General features: G+C 39.0%; 1 long non-coding RNA gene across 1 annotated transcript; it reads right to left on the bottom strand.

The window, feature by feature from the left end:
* Nucleotides 1–15,348: 15,348 nt before the first annotated feature.
* LOC143413728 (uncharacterized) lies at nt 15,349–19,833 on the bottom strand. The gene is made up of 3 exons (XR_013094340.1): nt 19,652–19,833; nt 19,472–19,614; nt 15,349–15,884 (listed from the first exon to the last, which is right to left on the bottom strand). It is a non-coding gene; the product is annotated as an uncharacterized LOC143413728 (long non-coding RNA).
* Nucleotides 19,834–21,174: the final 1,341 nt, after the last annotated feature.

Here is a 21,174-nt window from a genome sequence, read left to right on the forward strand (position 1 = left end):
CTGGGATAAGATCCAAACTGTTACTTAAAAATGTCGCAGAGCTTGATGTTTCTTCCAGCCTAAGTAACTGTTTGCTCAGTGTTGTGGGTTAATCTTCTTCCCTCATTTCCCTGAGATGGCATTACACAAACTGGAATTATCCATTAATAGTAGAATCTATTACACTATCAAGGATATCATACATTAGCTGAAGAACAGGCATTTCTGCCTGTGTTATGTATTTACTGTCACCCTCTCTTTTTTAGGTTATTTAAGATATTAAATTGATATTTATATATTCATGAGGCCGCCCTGAATATGTTAACACTGAAGTTTGTTTTTCTTTGAGAAGTGATAAAAAAGATCTGAGTGGACTAAATGGGGGTAACCTCTATTTCCTTTTCTTAAATCAGCATAAATGTCAGTTTGAGAGCCGTCACCACAAGGCTACGCAGCTGCGTAAAGTTAAACAAGATTTCCACTGAGGATTGCTGGAACATCTTTCTCACTTTTCAAGTTTTTAAAAGGTTGAAATGTTGTTGTGCTCATTGCTGGTTCATGTAATTACAACCATGTTAATAAAACATAAAGTCCTGCAAAAACAATTATGTATAGTCTCAGTGTCAAAGAATTAAGAGGACTAGTCACCACAAGGTGCCAATAATCAAATGCCCATCATCTACTCACAAACGTGACCACCTCTAAAAGCAGTCTTTTGAGGTAAAAGCCGACATTTTACCTCAAGGTCAGACCATGCAAATGTCAGACAATACCAGAGAGCTACATCTGAAAAATGTGTTGCATTTGTCCAAAGGCCAGATGTTAACCTAACTACAATGCTAAGCTGTACATCAATAAATGGCCACAGTCCTCTAAGAAATGAAGCAATGTCACAGAGTAGAGAGGCCCAAAAATCCTCCACAGTGATGAAGTCACACAAAAACTGGTTGCATCAAGTTATCGCTGCTAAAGGAGGCTCGAGCTTATTTTTCACTACATATGAAAACTTTCTTTTTTGCAGGACTCTAAGCTATATAAGCAGTAATTAGTATTGTACTCATATGGTAGCAGTTTCTTAATCTCCAATGTGCATTTAGTGTATACACACAAAATGCACATTTTTACTGTACATAAAAACTATGATGACTGACGCTCACTGCTCTTTCCACCTTGGGCTATACTCCCAGGATAATCCAAAAGGCATACAATGATCCATTTCAGTGTTTCATTTCAGTGCAAAGTATCCAAAAGTCCTTAATCTTAAACTTTCTTGTGATTCCCGGCAGACTAATTAAAGTTAATCAGTTAATTAAATCCCTGCAGCCATCTGAAGGCACAAGGACAGATATGTGATAAATCTGGAAGTTAAAGTGCTCTACTGCTAAGAGTTTTCATGCATCATGACCCACTATGTTTATAATAAATCATGTGTGACAGCCATCAGACAGTCTTGCACATGTCTGCACATATCAAGGTTCTCAGTAAAGGCTTATTCTGCCAATGCATGACTATAATACATCAACTCTTTTGTGGAAGTTCCCTGATGATGGCAGCATCCCATTCAATATTCGGTGGAAGGTGATAGCTTGAAATTTGAGAGTGTGGCAGGACTATTCAATCCACATGCAGTTTATTTTAATGTTTGCCAGATATGCCACTCAGACGAGCACAGGCAGCAATATCAGTTAGCTAACATGCCATTAAAACATTTAACAGTGAATGGAGCCAAATTGATCTGGTTTCTGAAAGCTAAGCTGTTTGTGTCACGGCATTAGCTGTTAGGTGATCAGCGTATCTGTGATCCCAATGTCAGCGTTATTTGCTAATCAGTGGGAGCACTTTTTAGCATGTGACAGCAGTTGCATAATGAGGTTTTTTTTCTTTGTCAAGTCTTAGATAATTACTCGTCTGCAGATTAAGTTTAATATTCTGAAACATACTTTACACATACTTTATGTTGTTCTCAGGGACAGAATGGAATGCAAAACATACTCAATAGAAGCTCTTTACTGAGTTTATTTTCATGTATTGCTGTAACACAATAATTTCCCAATTTAAAAAAAACCCTTAACAACAACAACAACAACAACAACAACAATAATAATAATAATAATAATAACAACAACAACAATAATAATAATAACAATAATAATAATAATAACAACAACAACAACAACAACAACAATAATAACAATAATAATAATAATAATAATAATAATAATGGTCAATAAACAGGTTTATGGACCATCTTCAGCTTAAATAAGCAGAGTCAGATTTAAAGTGCTGAGTTCAGGAGTTTGGCAGTAGCACCCTTGGTTAGCATTTGTATTGAAAAGTTCTTTGAAGTGTTTATTTCTCAGAAACAGCTGAAGTGTTTAAAAGTGTTGGCTACAGCAAGAAACCTAACAGGTGAAAGGAGTCATGTGTCTCTTCACAAACTCCATAGAATTTGATAACCTCTAAACTTACTTACTTGCCACTGACAGGTAAAGATTTCCACTGGCCCAATGCTGCAGCCAAATACCTGCCTGCCTCATTACAAAGCCATTGTTTTCACACAGGGCTGCTGTGTCTCCCACAAACATCTAGATGTTTAGTCAAGGTTGGAAAAGTCAGGCTCCACCAAGAAAGAACAGCACGCCCCTCACGGGCAGCTCAGACTGACAACTGCTCATTTAACTAACTGACTCCACACTCCGCCCCTTAGAGTAGACTACAAGAACAAATGTTTTTTGGTTTCCTGAACTCTTTGACCACAGTTCTTTTTCATCTAGTTTTATTTTAAAATGTACTTTTAATGAATTGGAAATTTAATTGTATCCTTCCTTTCACACTAGAGTGAATAAATAAGACAATTCAGCTGAATAAAGGCCACTGGTTGAGTGTTACAAGCATCAGCAACCACCAATAAAAAGCCTCTGACTCACAATTGTTTACTTATTATGAATCTAATAGGCTGCACAGAGAGTTCAGAACTCACTCTCTTATTTGAATGTCATTCTTGTTTATTTACTCATAAACTACTTGGGCTGACATTCTCATCTCCTCTCTTCTAACTGGTCCTAAGTGTCTCCATGCAACAGACTATACTGACATGATGCACTTCATCGTAGTGTGTGTACACAATGTCTAAATCCAAGCCATGTGTGCTCATATTTAGCAGGACATACACACACGTAGCTAATTACAAAGAGAGAAACACTTGTCTGCAGCACCAGACTCCAGGAACAATCTGCCCTAATGATTTCCGATGTGATTGGATTTCTCTTCATGGCCGGTGGCCTGTGTGCCCAATTGTGCCTGCTGCTGATTTGGTTTCCAATGAAGACCCAGTAACAATGTACAGGCTGTGAAGCTCTATGGGTTGCAGATTCTTAGCCCTGACCTTCCAGCCTAATCTACATCACTCCCCTGTTGCTTTGCTCTCTTTGGCATCGTCCTCCACTTTCCCTGACACTGTCTTCTGAATTAGGCTGTGATTACGATCCAAATTTCCTGAAGACTGTTAATTTGAGACGTGCAGGTTCTGTCATCATTATGATGTTAATATATGCACCAGGTCAGCAGCAGCCTCTCTAAGATTAGGGTTGGATTTTGGTTTTTCCAACAGACTAAACAGGCAAATGTTCAGAAACTAGTAGGTGTCACATTAGAAACAAGTTCCCTTACCCATCCATCCATTCTCTACTGCTTATCCAGTTCAAGCTGGTGACCTGTGCAGGGTGTACCTCAAGTCTCATAGCTGGGATGGATCCAGCGCCCATGACTTCTAATATTTTTACCTAAAAACTTCTGTTTAGATTTGTCCACCCAAATGTCCTTTTCTCAGACATCCCAGGATATCTGTAAAGAATTTTTGCACATGTCCTAAATGGGTCAGAGCGTTTCTAATAGTACAAACAAGACATACACACAACTGATTTGGTGACTTTAACGCATTTTTTAGATGATCTTTCCATCATGATCTGGTTTTCATATGTCCAAACTTACAAAATCAAAGTATTATGCCTTCACCGTGAATACATTTGGAGTGCAAGAACCTGACTAACGAGGTGGTTAATGTTATTATTAATGTGCATGCAATATAAAGCTTTATGACTTTTATTCTTGTCTTTATTACATTTTTTGTGAAAGAGTCTGTGAAATGTTTTGTTGCTCTGCAACTGCACAAAGGCTGTACCAGTGTTATCTGTTGTGCATGACAAGGAGAGTGAATTATTTGACCACTGTACAAAGCAAGACAGAATTAAAGCCACTATATCGCCACATAAACTTGACAACAATGTGAGTCTTGGACAGGTTATGTCTACCTCGGGGCCTTGCTTCCATCAGTGTGTGAGTTTTTCATGAAAATCACCTTGTTGCATATTTTACTAATTTGTTTTATTTTTTTATTACTGTGGTTGAGTTTTGCGATGACCACAAGGCACGCCTGAGAATGAGAGCCTCTATATGAGCAGTGAAACAAGCTTCACATCTCCAAGAAAATAAATAGTTCAATAAGGCCAACAGAAACACACTCCAATCTTATTTTATTTTTCACATCTAGTTTGGTAGAAAATTGTGCTTTGGTGCTTGGATATGCAGTGAAGCTTATTATATTTAATTAAGTCTGTGGCTGTCTCCTTGGCTTGCATGGATACAGGTGTCCGGTCAGTTCCATTTTCATTTATTCACATTTATTTCCTTTTACAATAGACTTTGACATGTAGTGTTATCACGTTGCAGGGTTATCAATGTCCTTAAAGACGTACATTTGGCATGCTCACAGGATCTCAAACAAGAAGCTGTGGAACACACGCGAGACTCAGAAAGGATGCAGAGTGACTGAAATCCAATCAGATGGCAAATGTGAATCCTTTCCAAAAGTCTCTATCCCTGCACATCCAGACTAAAACTGTGTCAACTATAGTTTTAAAAACCTGAAATGTAGGCATCCTAGACATGTTGGAGAAGTGTGGATGTTAGGCGTAAGAGTAGCAATTATTATGTGTTTTATGCGGAAGTAGCGTTTGTTAGTAAGTGCTTCTTAGTCAGAGCACGTAACAAATGCTACTTTTGCTTTTATATTTTTATGGTTAAAGCCTTGCAATTAAGAGCAGGAAAAAAATACAAAATTTAAACCTCTGACCTCCAATTAATTCATGAATACACTGCTACCTTGTTTCTGAAACTTGGACATGATGTAATGCAAAGTAAACACACTGTTATCAGTCTAAGGAGCTTGCAAAGAAAAGCGTCTGGACTTCTTTGAGTTGCTTGAAGACGTTTCATCTCTCATCCAATAAGCTTCTTCAGTTCTAAGGGTCAAATGGTGGAGAGTCCCAGATTTCAACCCAGTGGGAGTTTCGCCCCCAAAGAGGGACAAAGGACCCCCTGATGATCCTCTACCTAATCACATGAGCCAAGGTGTGAAAACGGGTGTAAGTCACAATCAGCCAGGGTTTCGGGTGAGCTCATTGTGAAACCTGGCCCCACCTTATCATGTGATTTCCTGAGGTCAGATGGCCCAGGATGTGAGTGGGCGTTAAGGCGTCTGGGAAGGATCTCAAAACTGGATTATAGATGGCAGAGAGTTGGTGTCGTAAAGCACCGTCTCTGTTCAAAGATGGTCGCTCACAGTGGACATAGATGGCTTCTTTCACCCCTCTTTCAAAGCATCTGTCCTCTCTGTCCAAAATGTGAACATTGGCATCCTTGAAAGAGTGACCTTTGACCCTTATATATATATATATATATATATATATATATATATATATATATATATATATATATATATAGAGAGAGAGAGAGAGAGAGAGAGAGAGAGAGAGAGAGAGAGAGAGATGTAGACAAACATGAGAAGACGATGATGTGATCGATGTAGCAGTTCCGAATGACAGCAACATCAGGAAGAAGGAGCACGAGAAGCTGGAGAAATACCAAGGGCTCAGAGAAGAGCTCGAGAAGATGTGGAGGGTGAAGGTGACAGTGGTCCCAGTGCTAATCGGAGCACTAGGTGCAGTGACTCCCAGGTCACCGCACGTAGTGCTAGGCGAGTGGCTCCAGCAGATCATCCCGGGAACAACAGCGGAGATCTCTGTCCAGAAGAGCGCAGTCCTACGAACAGCTAAGATACTGCGCAGGACCCTCAAGCTCCCAGGCCTCTGGTAGAGGACCCGAGCTTGAAGGATTGACCGCCCACAGGGGCGAGTGGGGAATTTTTTATTATTTTTTTATATTAATGCTGTTACATGTGTTTTCAAAGAGCAATGATCACTGAGTTCTAAAAATATTAAGTCAATATAGAATTCCCTAATATGAGTCTACATCCATAACAAGTGAAGCCCAGGAGTAATTCTGCAGGCATCGGGAGCTGAGGAGGCTGGAGCTTTCAAATTGGATTTATGACCATAAAAACTGCATCTGGGGCTCTATAAACCCCAGAAATATGTCTGATAGTGAGAGGTGTTGGATGAAGCTGAGATGTTTAGCATAGAGGCTATGGAGGAGAGAAAGACAGGAAAAGTTTGCTCAAGTTTTCTTTTCTTTCATTGTTTTTCATTTCCATATCCATCTCCCCACTGTCTCTGTCTTTATAAAACCAAGAAGTTTGGACCATTTGTTGCTACAAATTGTTATGCGGCTTTTTTTGGCTGTGTTGGATGATGCTTCCTAAATGAATCCTAACAGCATTATGGAGGCTCTGCTGGGAGCGCACTAAAACGCCCCCAGCACAGTAGGCATATTTCATTCAGCTGAGTGAAAAGCAAACACTGAACCAGACATAATTCAGGAATAGCTGGCATGCAGAACAAGTGCGTACAGAGTAGCAGGAAATGGCTGGAGAGAGTTTGCAGAAATAGGAGTCGGGTGTTTGAGTGTCATGGTCGGTTGGTGCTTCTTAGATTACACTCTTGAGGTTTTCTTTATTTTCTGTTAAAAACATTGTTTTTTGTGTGTGTCGTTCTTTGTGCTTATTGTTTCTAACTGCTTTTCCAAATTTGAAGACTCCATATTTAGTCCTTAGTTCCTGGTACTTTTATACACTTGCTTGTAGCAAGCTGCCACATTGTCTCCATCTCTGTGTCTCTGACAAGAAGTAACAAAATGTCCATTTTTGCTACTTCTTGTCATATGTTGGTCTTGTCTCTGTCTGTTGTGCCATGCTAATAAATCAAGCTTATAGCTCAGATATAGATCTAGCCTCAAATTAGCCCAGAGGGATTCAGCTGGCTTACATATTTTTCATTTACGGTTAGCTTGCCATGCTAAAGCATTGCATTGGTCACAGTCTTTCCCTCTTTTCACTTTTGCCACTTCTGGCAGGCTGATAACTGCCAAAAAGTGAAGGAGATATAAAACAAAGAAAGATAAAGAATTAAAGAATAGTCAACCCGTGCAGAGCCGAGATTGGCCTTGTTATTCCATGTATTTCATGGAATACTGATCTATAATGTATAAACTATATGTACATTATATTGCCATATGAACTAGTGACATCCCAATCCAAACACACCACTAATATGATGCCAGTCCACCTTTTACAGCAGAAATGGCTTCAACTCTTCTGGGAAGGTTTTCCACGAGATTTAGGTGTTTATGGGAATTTTTGAGCGTTCTTCCAGAAGTGCATTTCTGAGGTGTTCTATGTTAGATGAGAAGACCTGTCTCACAGTCTAATTGTTTCCAAAGGTGTGCTATCAGGTTGAGGTCAGGACTCTGCGTGGGCCAGACAAGTTCTTCCAAACCAGACTTGCTCATCCTTGTTTTTATGGAGCTTGCTTTGTGCACTGGTCCACAGTCATGCTGAAACAGGAAAGAGGCCATCCCCAACTGTTCCCACGCATGTACAGGAGGTGAAATAAGTAGGGATGGGTACCGGTGTCCGGTGCCATGATGGCACCGGTTCTGACATAAACGGTAGTAACCAGACCGAAAAGCAGCGCACATTTCGGTGCTTTATTTCGGTGCTTTTTTTTCCTGAGCTGTGATACACTTCTAGCCAATCATTTTACGTTTCCGAGGATAGTAGGCGGGGCCAGGTACGTACGTTCTTTTATGCAGAGCTACAGATTAAAAATGCCCAAGGCGAAGCGGTCAAAAGTCTGGCTGTACTTCACAGCAAAAGATGCAAACTCAGCAGCCTGCAACAAGTGCTTTAAGCTGATACTGTCAAAGGAGGTAACTCCTCAAATCCGATGAAACACCTGGCGACGCATAGCGTTTTTTTTTCTCCAAAAACCAAGAAATGCGCTGTATTTGATAGCTTGCTGCGAGACCTCACACTGAGCGCATCTACTGCGGTGTGGTGCCTGTTATCGGACCCGGAGTTAGCAACATACCCAAAAACACGAAGAGGAGAGTCCTGGCCCCTAGCCCTGCCAGTGTAGCAGAAATGATGACGGATGATGATGGCAGCAGCAGCAGCCGTTCTTCTCTGCGTGAGTAATTTACGTTGAGTAGGCTAACCACGTTATTAAATTAATGCATGTAAGGTGAACTAGCAAACATCATCATATCTACATGCGGCTGTCTTCTTGTTTGATGGCAGATACTCCCTTCACCCTGGCCAAAAAGGCTAAAATGACCAAAGAAAAAGAGGGAAACAGCTGAACATGAGCGGTTTTTGGACAAAGTTTGTGTTTTTTCCATTGATTAAGCACTGCTTCCAGCCAAGAGTGATACCATATATGCCCTATAGCTGCAGAAAAGGCTAACATTGTTATCTTTTTACAAAAACCAAATCAAATCAAATCACTTTTATTGTCACATCACATGTGCAGGTACATTGGTACAGCACATGTGAGTGAAATTCTTGTGTGCGAGCTTCACAAGCAACAGAGTTGTGCAAAATACAATAATGTAAACAAGCAAAATACAAGAATGGCTACATCTGAAACTAATAAATATATGTACAATATATAATAGTATATGCATTTCTGGATGTGTATAGTAAATATTTTCCTACGTGTGTGTGTGTGTGTGTGTGTGTGTGTACACATATTTTACAAATTAAATAGAGTAAACAATAAATAAAATATATAAAATATACAGAGTTGAGACATGTGCAAAACAGTGGCATTACTGTACAGTATGGAGTGCATAATGTTAAAGTTACAGTAGTGAAGCTGAGGTGTCTATGACGTGTTCAGCAGTCTGATGGCCTGGTGAACCAGCTGAACATGAGAGGTTTTTGGACCAATTTTGTGTTCTCCATTCTTTAAGCACCGGTTCGAGCACCGTTTAAGCACCGGCACCGTTTCAAAAGTACCGATTTGGCACCGGTATCGGATAAAACCTAAACGATACCCATCCCTAGAAATAAGTATAAGTATATATCTAAAGGAGCTACTGACATTAAATTCTCAGCAAATGCTGGTAACAACCCATCCAATCAAAATCAAACCACAGATGTCCAAATGAAGGCATGTGAAAGAATAAGAAATGAAACCGGGAGAAAGTATTGAACACAAATCCTTAAATGTATTCAATGCTTGGTACAGAAGCCTTTGTTGGTGGTGACAGCTTCAACGTGCCTCCTGTATGGAGAAACTATTCAAATGCATTGCTCAGGTGTGTGTTACACACAGTGTTGGGGAGTAACACAATTCATGTACTGGTGTTACGTATTTAAAATATAAAATATGAGTAACTGTACTCTGTTGCAGTTAGCATTTAAAAAGATGAGAATTAGAATCCAGCTACTTTGTTGAAATAAATGGATTACAGTCTTTTCCTCTTTCATATGTTAGGCTGCCCCCTCTCTAATTTTGGTAATTCCATGAAACTCAAACACATAAGAGGCTCTAATGTAAGCATCCTGTTAATGTTGGTGGTGTCAGTTACATGATGGGCCTGGAGCCTTTCTTACTTGGAAATTCCGACACCACTTCATATTTAAAGAAGAACGGGATGAAATCTGACCATTCAATGCAAACTCCATTTGCCGGCAACCAAGAATTCCTTAATGGACATGCAATTACATGCTGTAATTGGACTTATGTTTCAATTACAGCACTGAAGAAATTAACTTTCTGGACATAAAAGTAACAAAATTATTCTAAACCCACTGATCGGAATACATCATGCTGCAAGTTTCCATCCAAACCACGTCAAAAAGAGCCTCCCTGTAAGTCAACTGATTAGAATGAAATGGATCTGTGAAATTCTGGATGAATAGAATGAGAGCAAAGAAGAGATGTTGAACAAATTTAAAGAAAGAAAGTACAAAGAGGACTGGTTATGGTCTGCAGAAGAGAAGGTGAATTCAGTAAGCAGGGATTTTTATTTAGCAACAAAGAAATCTCCAAAACTTAAACCTAACCTTGTCTTTTGTACAACCTTTACACCAAAAACCAGGAACAATGATAACCTACAGGAGAGGAAGGAAAATTAAAGGCTTATTAGAGCTTCCCAGGACCCTGATACTCCAGATAAAACCCTGCAATAACCTAAGGTAATTGCAAATGTGGGACATGCATAAATTGTCAATACACCAAAAATGTTAAATCATTCAAAGATCCTTTGATAAAACCATTGCCATAAAGGGCTTTATCACATGCAGAACTACAAATGTAATCTGCATGATACAGTGCCCATGCAATAAAAAATATATAGGAGAAACATCCCGCCCTCTGAAAGATCGAATTAATGAACACAGAAGCTCGATCAAGAGGAACGATCTAACCAGCCCTGTTGCAAGACACTTCAATGATAAACATCCAAATTCACCCTCATTCTTTCTCGACATTGAAGCCATGAAACTAATCCAAACAGGTGGTCAAAAGAGAAGCATTTTGGATATTCTGTTTTAACAGTCTGGCCCCTGTTTTATGTTTTTATTCTTTTTCACCAGTTACTTTGCTCTGTCAATTATTCTCGCATGGCTATTGTTTATTTATTTATTTATTTTTATTTATTTTCTCAGCAAAAGAAGGAGTAGCATTTGAGACATCTCATTTTAAGTCTACATTTTAGAGATTTTACATTGTAGAAACATAAATGAGGACCTTTCCACACGTGTGTTTCCATGTTATGATGTCTTCTTGTTTTTTAATCTAACTGCTGCACTGACTTCTTTCTTAATGAAACACTTTCCTTTGTAATCATTTACATTTTTTTTTTTGTATATTTGTAATATTCTTCTTATGTATTTCATGCATGTATTATTTTAAGACGTGGCGATTATGTCTCCCCCGTCTTCATCATTAATAATCTAGTCCAGTATTTACTTGGGCGTGACTTAGCCAATTAACCAATACCAACCTGTTATATGTCAGCTGGTTTATCTATGAAGATGTGATTGGTTAATTTGAATTTTTTTTCTGTTTCCTGTCTTTTATTTAAGCACACTTCTACTATGTGACCCTGATGAAGGCCACAAGCTGAAGTTGGTCAGTCAGTAAAGTTGTTCCTTTTCTCTTTAAGTGTTGCTGGAGTTCCTGCGTTGTTGCTTGGAGATTTGGACACCATATTTAAAGAAGAAAGAGATGAAATCTGACCATTCAGTGCAAACTCTGCTTGCAAGCAACCAAACTGCTCTCAGCGTCAAAAGACTCCAACCTAAAGAAACATCTGGAAAGTTCTTTTTAAAAAATTACCATTAGCCTGCTGCAACTACCTTGTTTAGCTACCTGGGTTATGTGCCACTTCAGTATCTTCGATGTACTATTGCTGTGTGATTCATTACTGTTACTGAAGGCTCCTCACCACCGAGCTAACATTGTTAGCTGGCATTGAGTAACTTAACAGAACATGTTACAAACTACATTTCTGGGCATGTATTCTGTAATCTGTGGTGGAATACATTTTGAAAGTAACCTTCCCAACACTGGTTGTGCATAACGTCATTTGTGGACGGGTTGTTACCAACATCATGTTAGCAGCAGCTTTAGAAAATATATTTACTTAGAAAATTAGTGATGTAATCAATACTTACTTTACCCATTGCATGTCTCAGCTATATATAGCAGGGAGAGGAGCACTCTTTGCTCCTGTAGCTTTAACATGTCATGTATTTTTGTCTGAACTGTCTCATTCGTTATCATTCTGCAGTGTTGGCTGGCTGGTTCACTCTGTCATTACTTTGTAATTTCTAGTTTCCTATTTTATCAAAGCTCAGAGTTCTTTTTGATTTAAAAGGCCGAACTATAACGCTAACTTCTAAACCTTTCAAGACAACTGAAAGACTGAAAAACTCTTTGCCATCATCACACTTTCTACTTTTCATATTCTTTTTTTCTTTTTCTTTCACTTGGTAGCTTTTAGCACTGACATTGCCTCAGTGACCTTTGTGGAATCCTGTTCTTACTATTCTAATACCTTCATAGCACGACATGCTTATTTTTAATAAGATTAAATCTGCAAAGCCTATCCTTTAGCTTTTAAGTAAATGTTTTATTCAAATTACCTTGATTTCTCCACATTGAAATAATATTCACTAATTATGAACCGACTGTTTACAACAACCACAACTGACAATGTGCACACACACATCCAAGGATAAACTCAAAGTAGGAGACACACTCAGAATGTCTTCTCCGCTTGAATACTGCGGCAGGAATTTTACATTTTCTGAGTTACTGTGCAGTTAAAACAAATCCTTGAAGATGAAGCCAGCTATTTCATTAGAGGCTTCACATAAGCATCCTCTAAAAGCTCCTTCCTGAATATTGCCTCTGTGCTATCAGCTGTAAAGTGCTCATAGTGGCTGCAGCTACTACTTTTGGCACAAACCGATGCAGGTATGCCGGCTATGACTGCATCAACAAGGAGAGAGATGCAGCTCTATAAAAAAACAAACCAACCATATCTAGGACGGGGGTGTTTGAATTAGCTGACTCAAGAAAAGCATACCCATTACAGTTTGCCATATGCCTCAGCTTGGTGTGAGCCTGGGCTTTTACTGTTTATTAGTGACTGCACTCACTCGACTGCTGGTCTGGCATTTGTGTTTTATGTTTACTGTAAGTGTAATATGTACAAAGGCCCGAAACCTGGTGTTGTGTTACAGAACTGCCTGTGAAACGTACTTTAGGATGAAACAGTGGAAGCTGGATACACACCCAGTTAGAAACAGTCGGATGGAAAAAAGCCAAAAGCAGCAAAAATAAAGTAGAAGACTGAGGAAGGCAATGATCAGGTAAGTACGGTGTACATTTTAGGACATCGTCAGGTCTCAGGAAAAAAGTTGTCAGGTATCAGTCTCACACGAAAAAATGTTAGGTCTCAGACTCACATGAAAAAATGTCAGGTCTTAGACTCACATGAAAAAATGTCAGGTCTTAGACTCACATGAAAAAATGTCAGGTCTCAGACTCACATGAAAAAATGTCAGGTCTCAGTCTCACATGAAAAAATGTCAGGTCTCAGACTCACATGAAAAAATGTCAGGTCTCAGTTTCACATGAAAAAATGCCAGGTCTCAGACTCACATAAGATAAGATAAGATAAGATAAGATAACCTTTATTAGTCCCACACGTGGGAAATTTGTTTTGTCACAGCAGGAAGTGGACAGTGCAAAAGTTATGATGCAAAAATTAGAATACAATAAGAATAAATACAGTACACAGCTGTACAGAATAGAATAAAATAATATACTATATACAGTAGAATAAAATAGAATAAAAATATACAATAAGATAAAAATAGAATACGAATGCTATATACAACTGAGTAAAAATACAACGATGCCAGAAAGGATTATTGCACTTAGTGTTATTGCACATGTGTGGATGTGTGTGTTTGTTCAGTTAAAGTCTTTGTTGTGGAGTCTGACAGCAGTGGGGAGGAAAGACCTGCGAAATCTCTCCGTCCCACACCGTGGGTGCCGCAGTCTCCCACTGAAGGAGCTGCTCAGTGCTGTCACAGTCTGCTGCATGGGGTGGGAGACGTTGTCCAACAGGGATGACAGCTTAGCCGCCATTCTCCTGTCACTCACCACCTCCACTGGGTCCAGAGGGCATCCTAGAACAGAGCTGGCCCTTCGGATCACCCTGTTCAGTCTCTTCCTGTCCCCAGCAGAGATGCTGCCGCCCCAGCAGACCACACCATAAAAGATAGCAGAAGCATGAAAAAATGTCAGGTCTCAGTCTCACATGAAAAAATGTCAGGTCTCAGTCTCACACGAAAAAATGTCAGGTCTCAGTCTCACATGAAAAAATGTCAGGTCTCAGTCTCACATGAAAAAATGCCAGGTCTCAGACTCACATGAAAAAATGCCAGGTCTCAGACTCACATGAAAAAATGTCAGGTCTCAGTCTCACATGAAAAAATGTCAGGTCTCAGTCTCACATGAAAAAATGCCAGGTCTCAGTCTCACATGAAAAAATGTCAGGTCTCAGTCTCACATGAAAATGTCAGGTCTCAGACTCACATGAAAAAATGTCAGGTCTCAGACTCAGATGGAGGCTGCCATCTTGCAAATTTGGAGTAGTGACTTGAGGTGGAGCGACTGTGTAACGCTCCCGCCCACACACCCGCTGGTGACCGCAAACACGCCCCCCTACACTTTTTATGTAGCCCGGCTGCTCGAGTTTTTTTGCTGGTTTACCATGACTGACGACTCGTTTAATTAAGGTAAATACAACCATGTCACTGTTATAAAAAAAAGACACACAGTTTATCATCTTATAGTTCTAAAATCGCTCTGTTGTTATTTCGTTTGCTAGATTAGCCGCTAGCATACGCACTGTGTTGGAGGCTTGTTGCTAGCTAGTTAGCAATGCTACACACCTGCTACTCTAATAGTCTGTGTTATTGAAACATTCCTTAGGTTTTGTTATCCATTTTTAGACAGCGATGAGATCAGCTGCACACTCTACAGACGCCCAGAGTTACTGTTAATATCAAAAATATAATGCTGTCCTTTGAGATTTTAACATAAGACTGTGAGTGTAATGGATCTAAAACTGTTTAAATCTTCAGAGCCCTCTATATCCTGGTAACATGGAGACTTTAAAAACATCAGCAGAACGTCTCAGTAATGTAGTCTAATTTGTTCTTTTCATTTAATAATAGAGTCCATATTATATCAACAGCTACATTCACCCTGGAGAGAAACTAGTGAGGGAGACCATCAGGACCAAGCTGGGTTTCCTGGGTCCAGAGGTTTGGAGAAACTTCTTCCCTTTCTTTCATCACAGCTGTCCTGTGCCAGAAGTTCTGTTGACCCACTCAAAAAGGCATCATTTAAGAAACATCAGGAAGACTGAAGCTCATGGCATTGACCAAGCAGGACTCATGATCTTCACCAGCAGCTCCCTCACAGGGAAATCTTCAGCACTCCTCTGTAGGCCTGCCCCAGGAGATGGATAAACCCAGCATTTCATGAACACTGTGATGGAGACCTTTGCTTTGTGTAATGTTATAAATACTCGGCTACTCCCCAAAGGCTCCAGACTTTTATATAAATATATGATATTCAGTCCTGTAGAAAGTTATATATTTAAGAATATATGATCCTCTCTGGTTACTCTGGTATGAATAACTCTGAATCACTTTATAGTAAATAACACACTATCTGCAAAAAACTGTGAAAGAATTCCAGATGACAAGTTTGTAGTTCAACATACAAGTGATGAAATTTGACCGTCATCAGGTTTTATTTAATTGTGTTAGACAAAATCTCATATGCTCTTCATGCAGCTGAGTACATCAACTGTTTAAAACGGAAGGTGTGCAGGTCTGAGATACAAACTGAGGTCCTGTTAATATAGTGACACGGTTACAAGAGTGATTAATCCTTTTGACTTTTTGTCTTTGACTTTATTAATAAAACAGCTGCAGCTTTCACTACAGCACATGTGGTACTTTAACCTTTGTACTGTTTTCATCAGTTCATTTTGCAGTTAACATGTGAACATGTTGGATGATCTGTCTGCTGTCACTCGATGGGGCTGAGGTCGGAATCTGAGGGCAGCTCCTGTAATCACAAAGAGAACAGAACCATCAAACTCAGATATAAATTTTATCCCTCAAAATTGAAATAAAGCTAATTTTTCTGTCCTCACACACTCAGGATCTAAAGTTCTTCTCTTACATTTTTTTTCAGTATTACAGTACACTATCCGGTTGTTCAGTCTGACGTCACTAGCCGTGTCTGGACCTAAACTCCGCTGCAGGTCCATATATCAAACGATCACTATGGCATTACTGAGAGTTGAAAAACTGTCTAAAGTCTTTCATCTTTAATAAAATGATCAGCGTTCTGCTCTACCAGGTGTAACAATTGAGTTTAACATCCAGGCATCCATGAAAACTGAATTTGTGACATTTAACAGAGAAGTTAGCAGGGAGTTAGCTCGCTAGCTTCTATCTAAATACAATATAGCATGTCCTGACTGCAGGGTTTTGGAAACAAATTAAAACGTACTTCCAGCATAAATGAAGACAGAAAACTAAAAAGCAGTGACGTTTGTAGGGTTACTGAAGTTGGGCTAGCTGGTATATAATGATGTGCTACGTGACCGCTAGCGACACAGCTATGTTAGCATAATATAAACAAGCTAACTTTTTTTTCCACTCGATAAAAGTTAACGTGAGTGTTCTCGGTGGTCAGGAACAAATGTAATCGCATGGCAGGATGCTGTAAAAGGACCAAACTTCAGCCAGGAGAACAACTGAGATAATCCATCCACAATAGGTTAGTCATTCATATACTGCTGCATGGGCTGGGCTGTAGTTACATCCTAAGGTTTTAAAAACTGAGCTTAAATAAATGATTAGCGGTAATAAAAGCCGAGGGAGGCCAACAGTGATCACTGACTGTTTTAGGAGCTTTTGGAGATCAAATAGAAGAAAATACATAACATTAAACATGTTAACAACACAAAAGCCATATTAAACGCAGACTACTTTAGGCCCGGAAGTAGGATTCGTCGTGTCATCACTGAACAACCGGATAGTACTTTAATCCATAGTTCCTTATTAATGAAGAGTTACTGAAGTACAAGCTTTTAAAAAAAAACGTTACTGTCCTTACAGATGTGGCCAGAGACTGAAAACATGCTGTTGTTTGCACCAGAGGCGGAGCCAGACATTTGAAACACCCGGGGCTTAGCCCTAAAGGGTAGTATGCATGTGTTTTTTTTTTTTTTTTTTTTTGGGGGGGGGGGGGGGGTGTAGAAATGACTGAAAGATTAATAAGCTCTGTTTTGAGTTTTGTTCAAAAAAGAATGACTTCATATAGGAAAAAAATATATCACATATGCAAGACACCTTAAACTAGTTTTTTTTAATTAAGCAGCAAGGCAGAACAAAATCAGGGCTGTATCAAGACACAGGGACTAAACCCCAATTCAACCAGACCCAGAACTGATCCAGAATTAAAACAGGACTACAAGGGTTCAAAATCAGGACTACTGAGGACTTAACCAAGACAGAACCAGAATCAGAACTAGATGATATAAGCACTAAAAATCATCATAGACCTGCACTACACTTATTTTTTAATTCTACCAAAGTACACTATTTAGATTCAGAAAAGTTTATATAATTATTTAGCCTTGTTGTGCAAACAAGCCTGCATAACTTAATAAATATAGAATTTGAAAAATAACAAACCTAAAAAGAAACACTAGGTACGACCCATATGGAAAAGATATATATAAATCTTATAAAGTTTGTATCTGTTTTGTGTGAAACTTGTATGAAAAGCATACAAGAGTGAAAACAGATATAAGATCCCTTGAAGAATTATATAATGAAACTTGTATGTTTTGGATACTTACTAAAACAATATATGAAAGTAATGAGAAAGTGGCCACTTTCATGAGTAAATCATATAAGTTTTTACTATTTCTTTTCCATATGGGGAGATACATGAGTACCTATGATACGGTGATACTTTTGGTAAACAACCATTTGACTAACATGTGTGTCTCACCTGCTCTTGATCATCTCATCATCATTGTTCTGTCCTCATTCTCCTCTCTCTCCCTCTCTGTTCCTCTCTCTCCCTCTTTGTGCTGACAATCATCAAATATACAGTTGAAACCAGATATTTACATACTCTTCAGATAAAAACACTTTTTTATTGTAACCTCAAATCAGACTAAATGTTAATTTTTTTTAGATTGATAAATATAAAAAACATATTTGTTAACTTTAAGAGTAAAGAGAGAAATTGTCTGTATTTCTTAATTGCAAATGGCACCAAATTGTATTCAAATTGAGCCACACTTATGGAGCTCCACAATTCTTTTCCAGGTGATTTGGTTGACATCTCTTGATTTTCCCATTTTAAAGAAACAGGCTCTGTGTTTTGCCTTATATGCATCCACAGGTGTGCCACCAATTTACTCACATGGACTCTACTAACCTATCAGAAGCTTCTTCAGCTCAGAATGGAATCATCTGGAGTTTCTTATTAATTAACAATAAACTTAGTGTATATGTACTCCTAAATTTGATGAAAGTGATGAAAAATAGACAGCTCTGTCTCTCTTTATTCTGATATTTAACTAATTCAAAAGATATTTTAATATTTATTTAACCAAAACAAAACAAGTTTACTCTAAATTGATGTTGTACAGTGAAAAAATGTTCTTGTGTTTTCCATAAAGTGTATGTAAATATCTGGTTTCAACTGTGAATATACTGCTGTATATTGAAATTCCTCTTGTTTTGCATAGAAATATACTGAACAACATACAAAGCATAATATATAAAATACTACCAGAGTTTTTTCTTTGAAAGAAGTCCCTTATGTCCATTCTTGTATATCAGTGCATTACTGAAACCGATTTATTTAGCCGTGGAGAGTAACAACTGAATATATGAAATAAACACACATATAAGCTAAGACTCTCTAAAGAAACAGCACTGTTGTTGTTCGGCTTTTCATTTCGCCATTTGTTGATTCACTCGAAGAGCAAGTAATGTAATATGAGTCAAGTGATCAGTTTGATATCAATCTTTCGTGATATACCGTCAGTACAGTACGAATGATTTGCTGTGGTACCTGGTCGAACTTGAGTTCTCCTCTGTCTGCCTGGCTGCGTTTCTCTAACAGCACAGGCAGTAGCTGCCCCCGCCCCCTTAGTGTCATAGCTCGGATCATACCAATATTAGGGGGGATTTATGCACAGTGTGCACTATGTGCTTCGAATAATGTTTGTAGTTTTTGTTTTATACAGTGTCAGCCAGGCATCTAACTATGAAAAAATTACACTCCAAAAGACCCCGGGCTTCTGAAAAAAACAACCCGGGCTTAAGCCCAGTAAGCCACCCCCCCCGCTCCGCCACTGGTTTGCACATCTTTAATATTCAGCTCTGCACAGGAGCTGAAGCAGGATGCAGCCTGTTGCTTTTACGATATAATACTTGTAATAAAAGTACAGTAACAGTAATTAGTGACTGAGTAGCCCGGGGCGTTTCTCTTGATTTCTTTAGTAAATACATTCACCTGCACAGATTAGCTAAACGAACCCTGACATCTTAGCTAGCTAGGTCCTGAGACCTAGCTAAGGACGGTAGTTACGGAGTAGCTTGCAAACACATTTAACTTACCGAAACAGTGCAGCGGGGCCTCGGGTCCTTCTGTCGGGTAGTCCAGTTTACTGAAGAACACCTCAGGCTGTCAGGTTAAAACACTCGGTCGTGTTTTCGAAGCGTAAACGCTGGCCCTCCTCTCAGAGCCTACGCTCTATCTACTATTCCCGAACAGAGATACGCAAGTTTCTCCGTGACTGCAGCTGTCACTACAGTCATTGGTGGGACGTGACAACACCGCCACCTGCAGGAAGATTTTCTCTCTGTCTGATAGCTCGTTTCCTGAGACCTGACATTTTTTCGTGTGAGTCTGAGACCTGACATTTTTTCGTGTGAGTCTGAGACCTGACATTTTTTCATGTGAGACTGAAACCTGACATTTTTTCATGTGAGACTGAAACCTGACATTTTTTCATGTGAGTCTGAGACCTGACATTTTTTTCATGTGAGTCTGAGACCTGAAATTTTTTCGTGTGAGACTGAGACCTGACATTTTTTCATGTGAGTCTGAGACCTGACATTTTTTCGTGTGAGATTGATACCTGACCAGGGCCGTGCAGAGAGGTTTAAAGGGGCGGGTGCTCAAAGTTAAAAAGGGGAACATTGAACCAGGCTGAATAACAACAACACACATTCATTAAGAATCTAATATGGGAAGGGCAGGGCTGTGTTGATCTGAGACTGTAGACATTAAAAGGTCCATAGGAGAGATGGTAGCTGATTAAACAAGTGTCATGAGATAATAACAAAATGCAAAGATTGGTGACAGCGCTTGGAACCATAAGGCAACAAAAAACTGTGAGAAATAATTTAGGCTCTGCCTGTGAATCACTCTTTGCTTCTCTTCTTCCTTCCATCCCATCATTTCATATATCACTCTCCACTTAATATGTGAGAACAAGGCACAACTTGCTATTGCAATAAACTATAATCTAATTATCCACACCTAACAACTCTTGCACTTAATCTATAATAAAATGATGACAGAAAAATGTTATAGCACTGCCTTTAGTAGCCTCACACAGCTCCTACTGTTTCCTCCTCATGTCCTTACCAGGCATGTCTGGACAATGTTATATCATGAGTAATATTTTTTTTTAAAATCCATCTAAATAAAACACACACATGCACGCACACACAGTGACATTTTAGAACTTCTTCAGAATACTGTACTATGGGCATCATGGTGCTGATCCAGAATCCTTACATTATTATTTATTACTAGAGCTACAATAATAAAGCAATGAGGAGGGGGAAGTAATAAATATGAAATAATGTCATTATGATGATTCCATTTGTTTCACTATCCACTCTGTGCAGGGCAAAGCTTATTACATTTTTAAACTGTAGAGATACAATAATTTTACTGCTTTAAAACAAATGCAATGCAAAATGTTGTTCGCTGGATTTACATCCGCAAAGAAGACTATTACAAAGCAATGGTTCTGTCCTGACATTTGTATGGAATCATTCTGGAGACGATGTCTTATCCGTGTTATTGGTTTTGAACATACCACAGCAAAATTAAATAAAGCTCGACCCACGACTGTTGACGCTTGGAAAATCTTCTCATCCAGAGTTATCTCCTGGAAGAGGCAATAATTGGTTTTAACTTTGTGTTTTTGTGTCTTTTCTTTGCTGTCCCTATGCCTTGTTTGCTAATGTTTGCTTTGCTACTGCAGTTTACAGTTGTGCTGTATATGTCTGTACCCCCCCCCCCC

Source organism: Maylandia zebra, linkage group LG2, assembly GCF_041146795.1.
Source record: "Maylandia zebra isolate NMK-2024a linkage group LG2, Mzebra_GT3a, whole genome shotgun sequence".
NCBI lineage: Eukaryota > Metazoa > Chordata > Actinopteri > Cichliformes > Cichlidae > Maylandia > Maylandia zebra.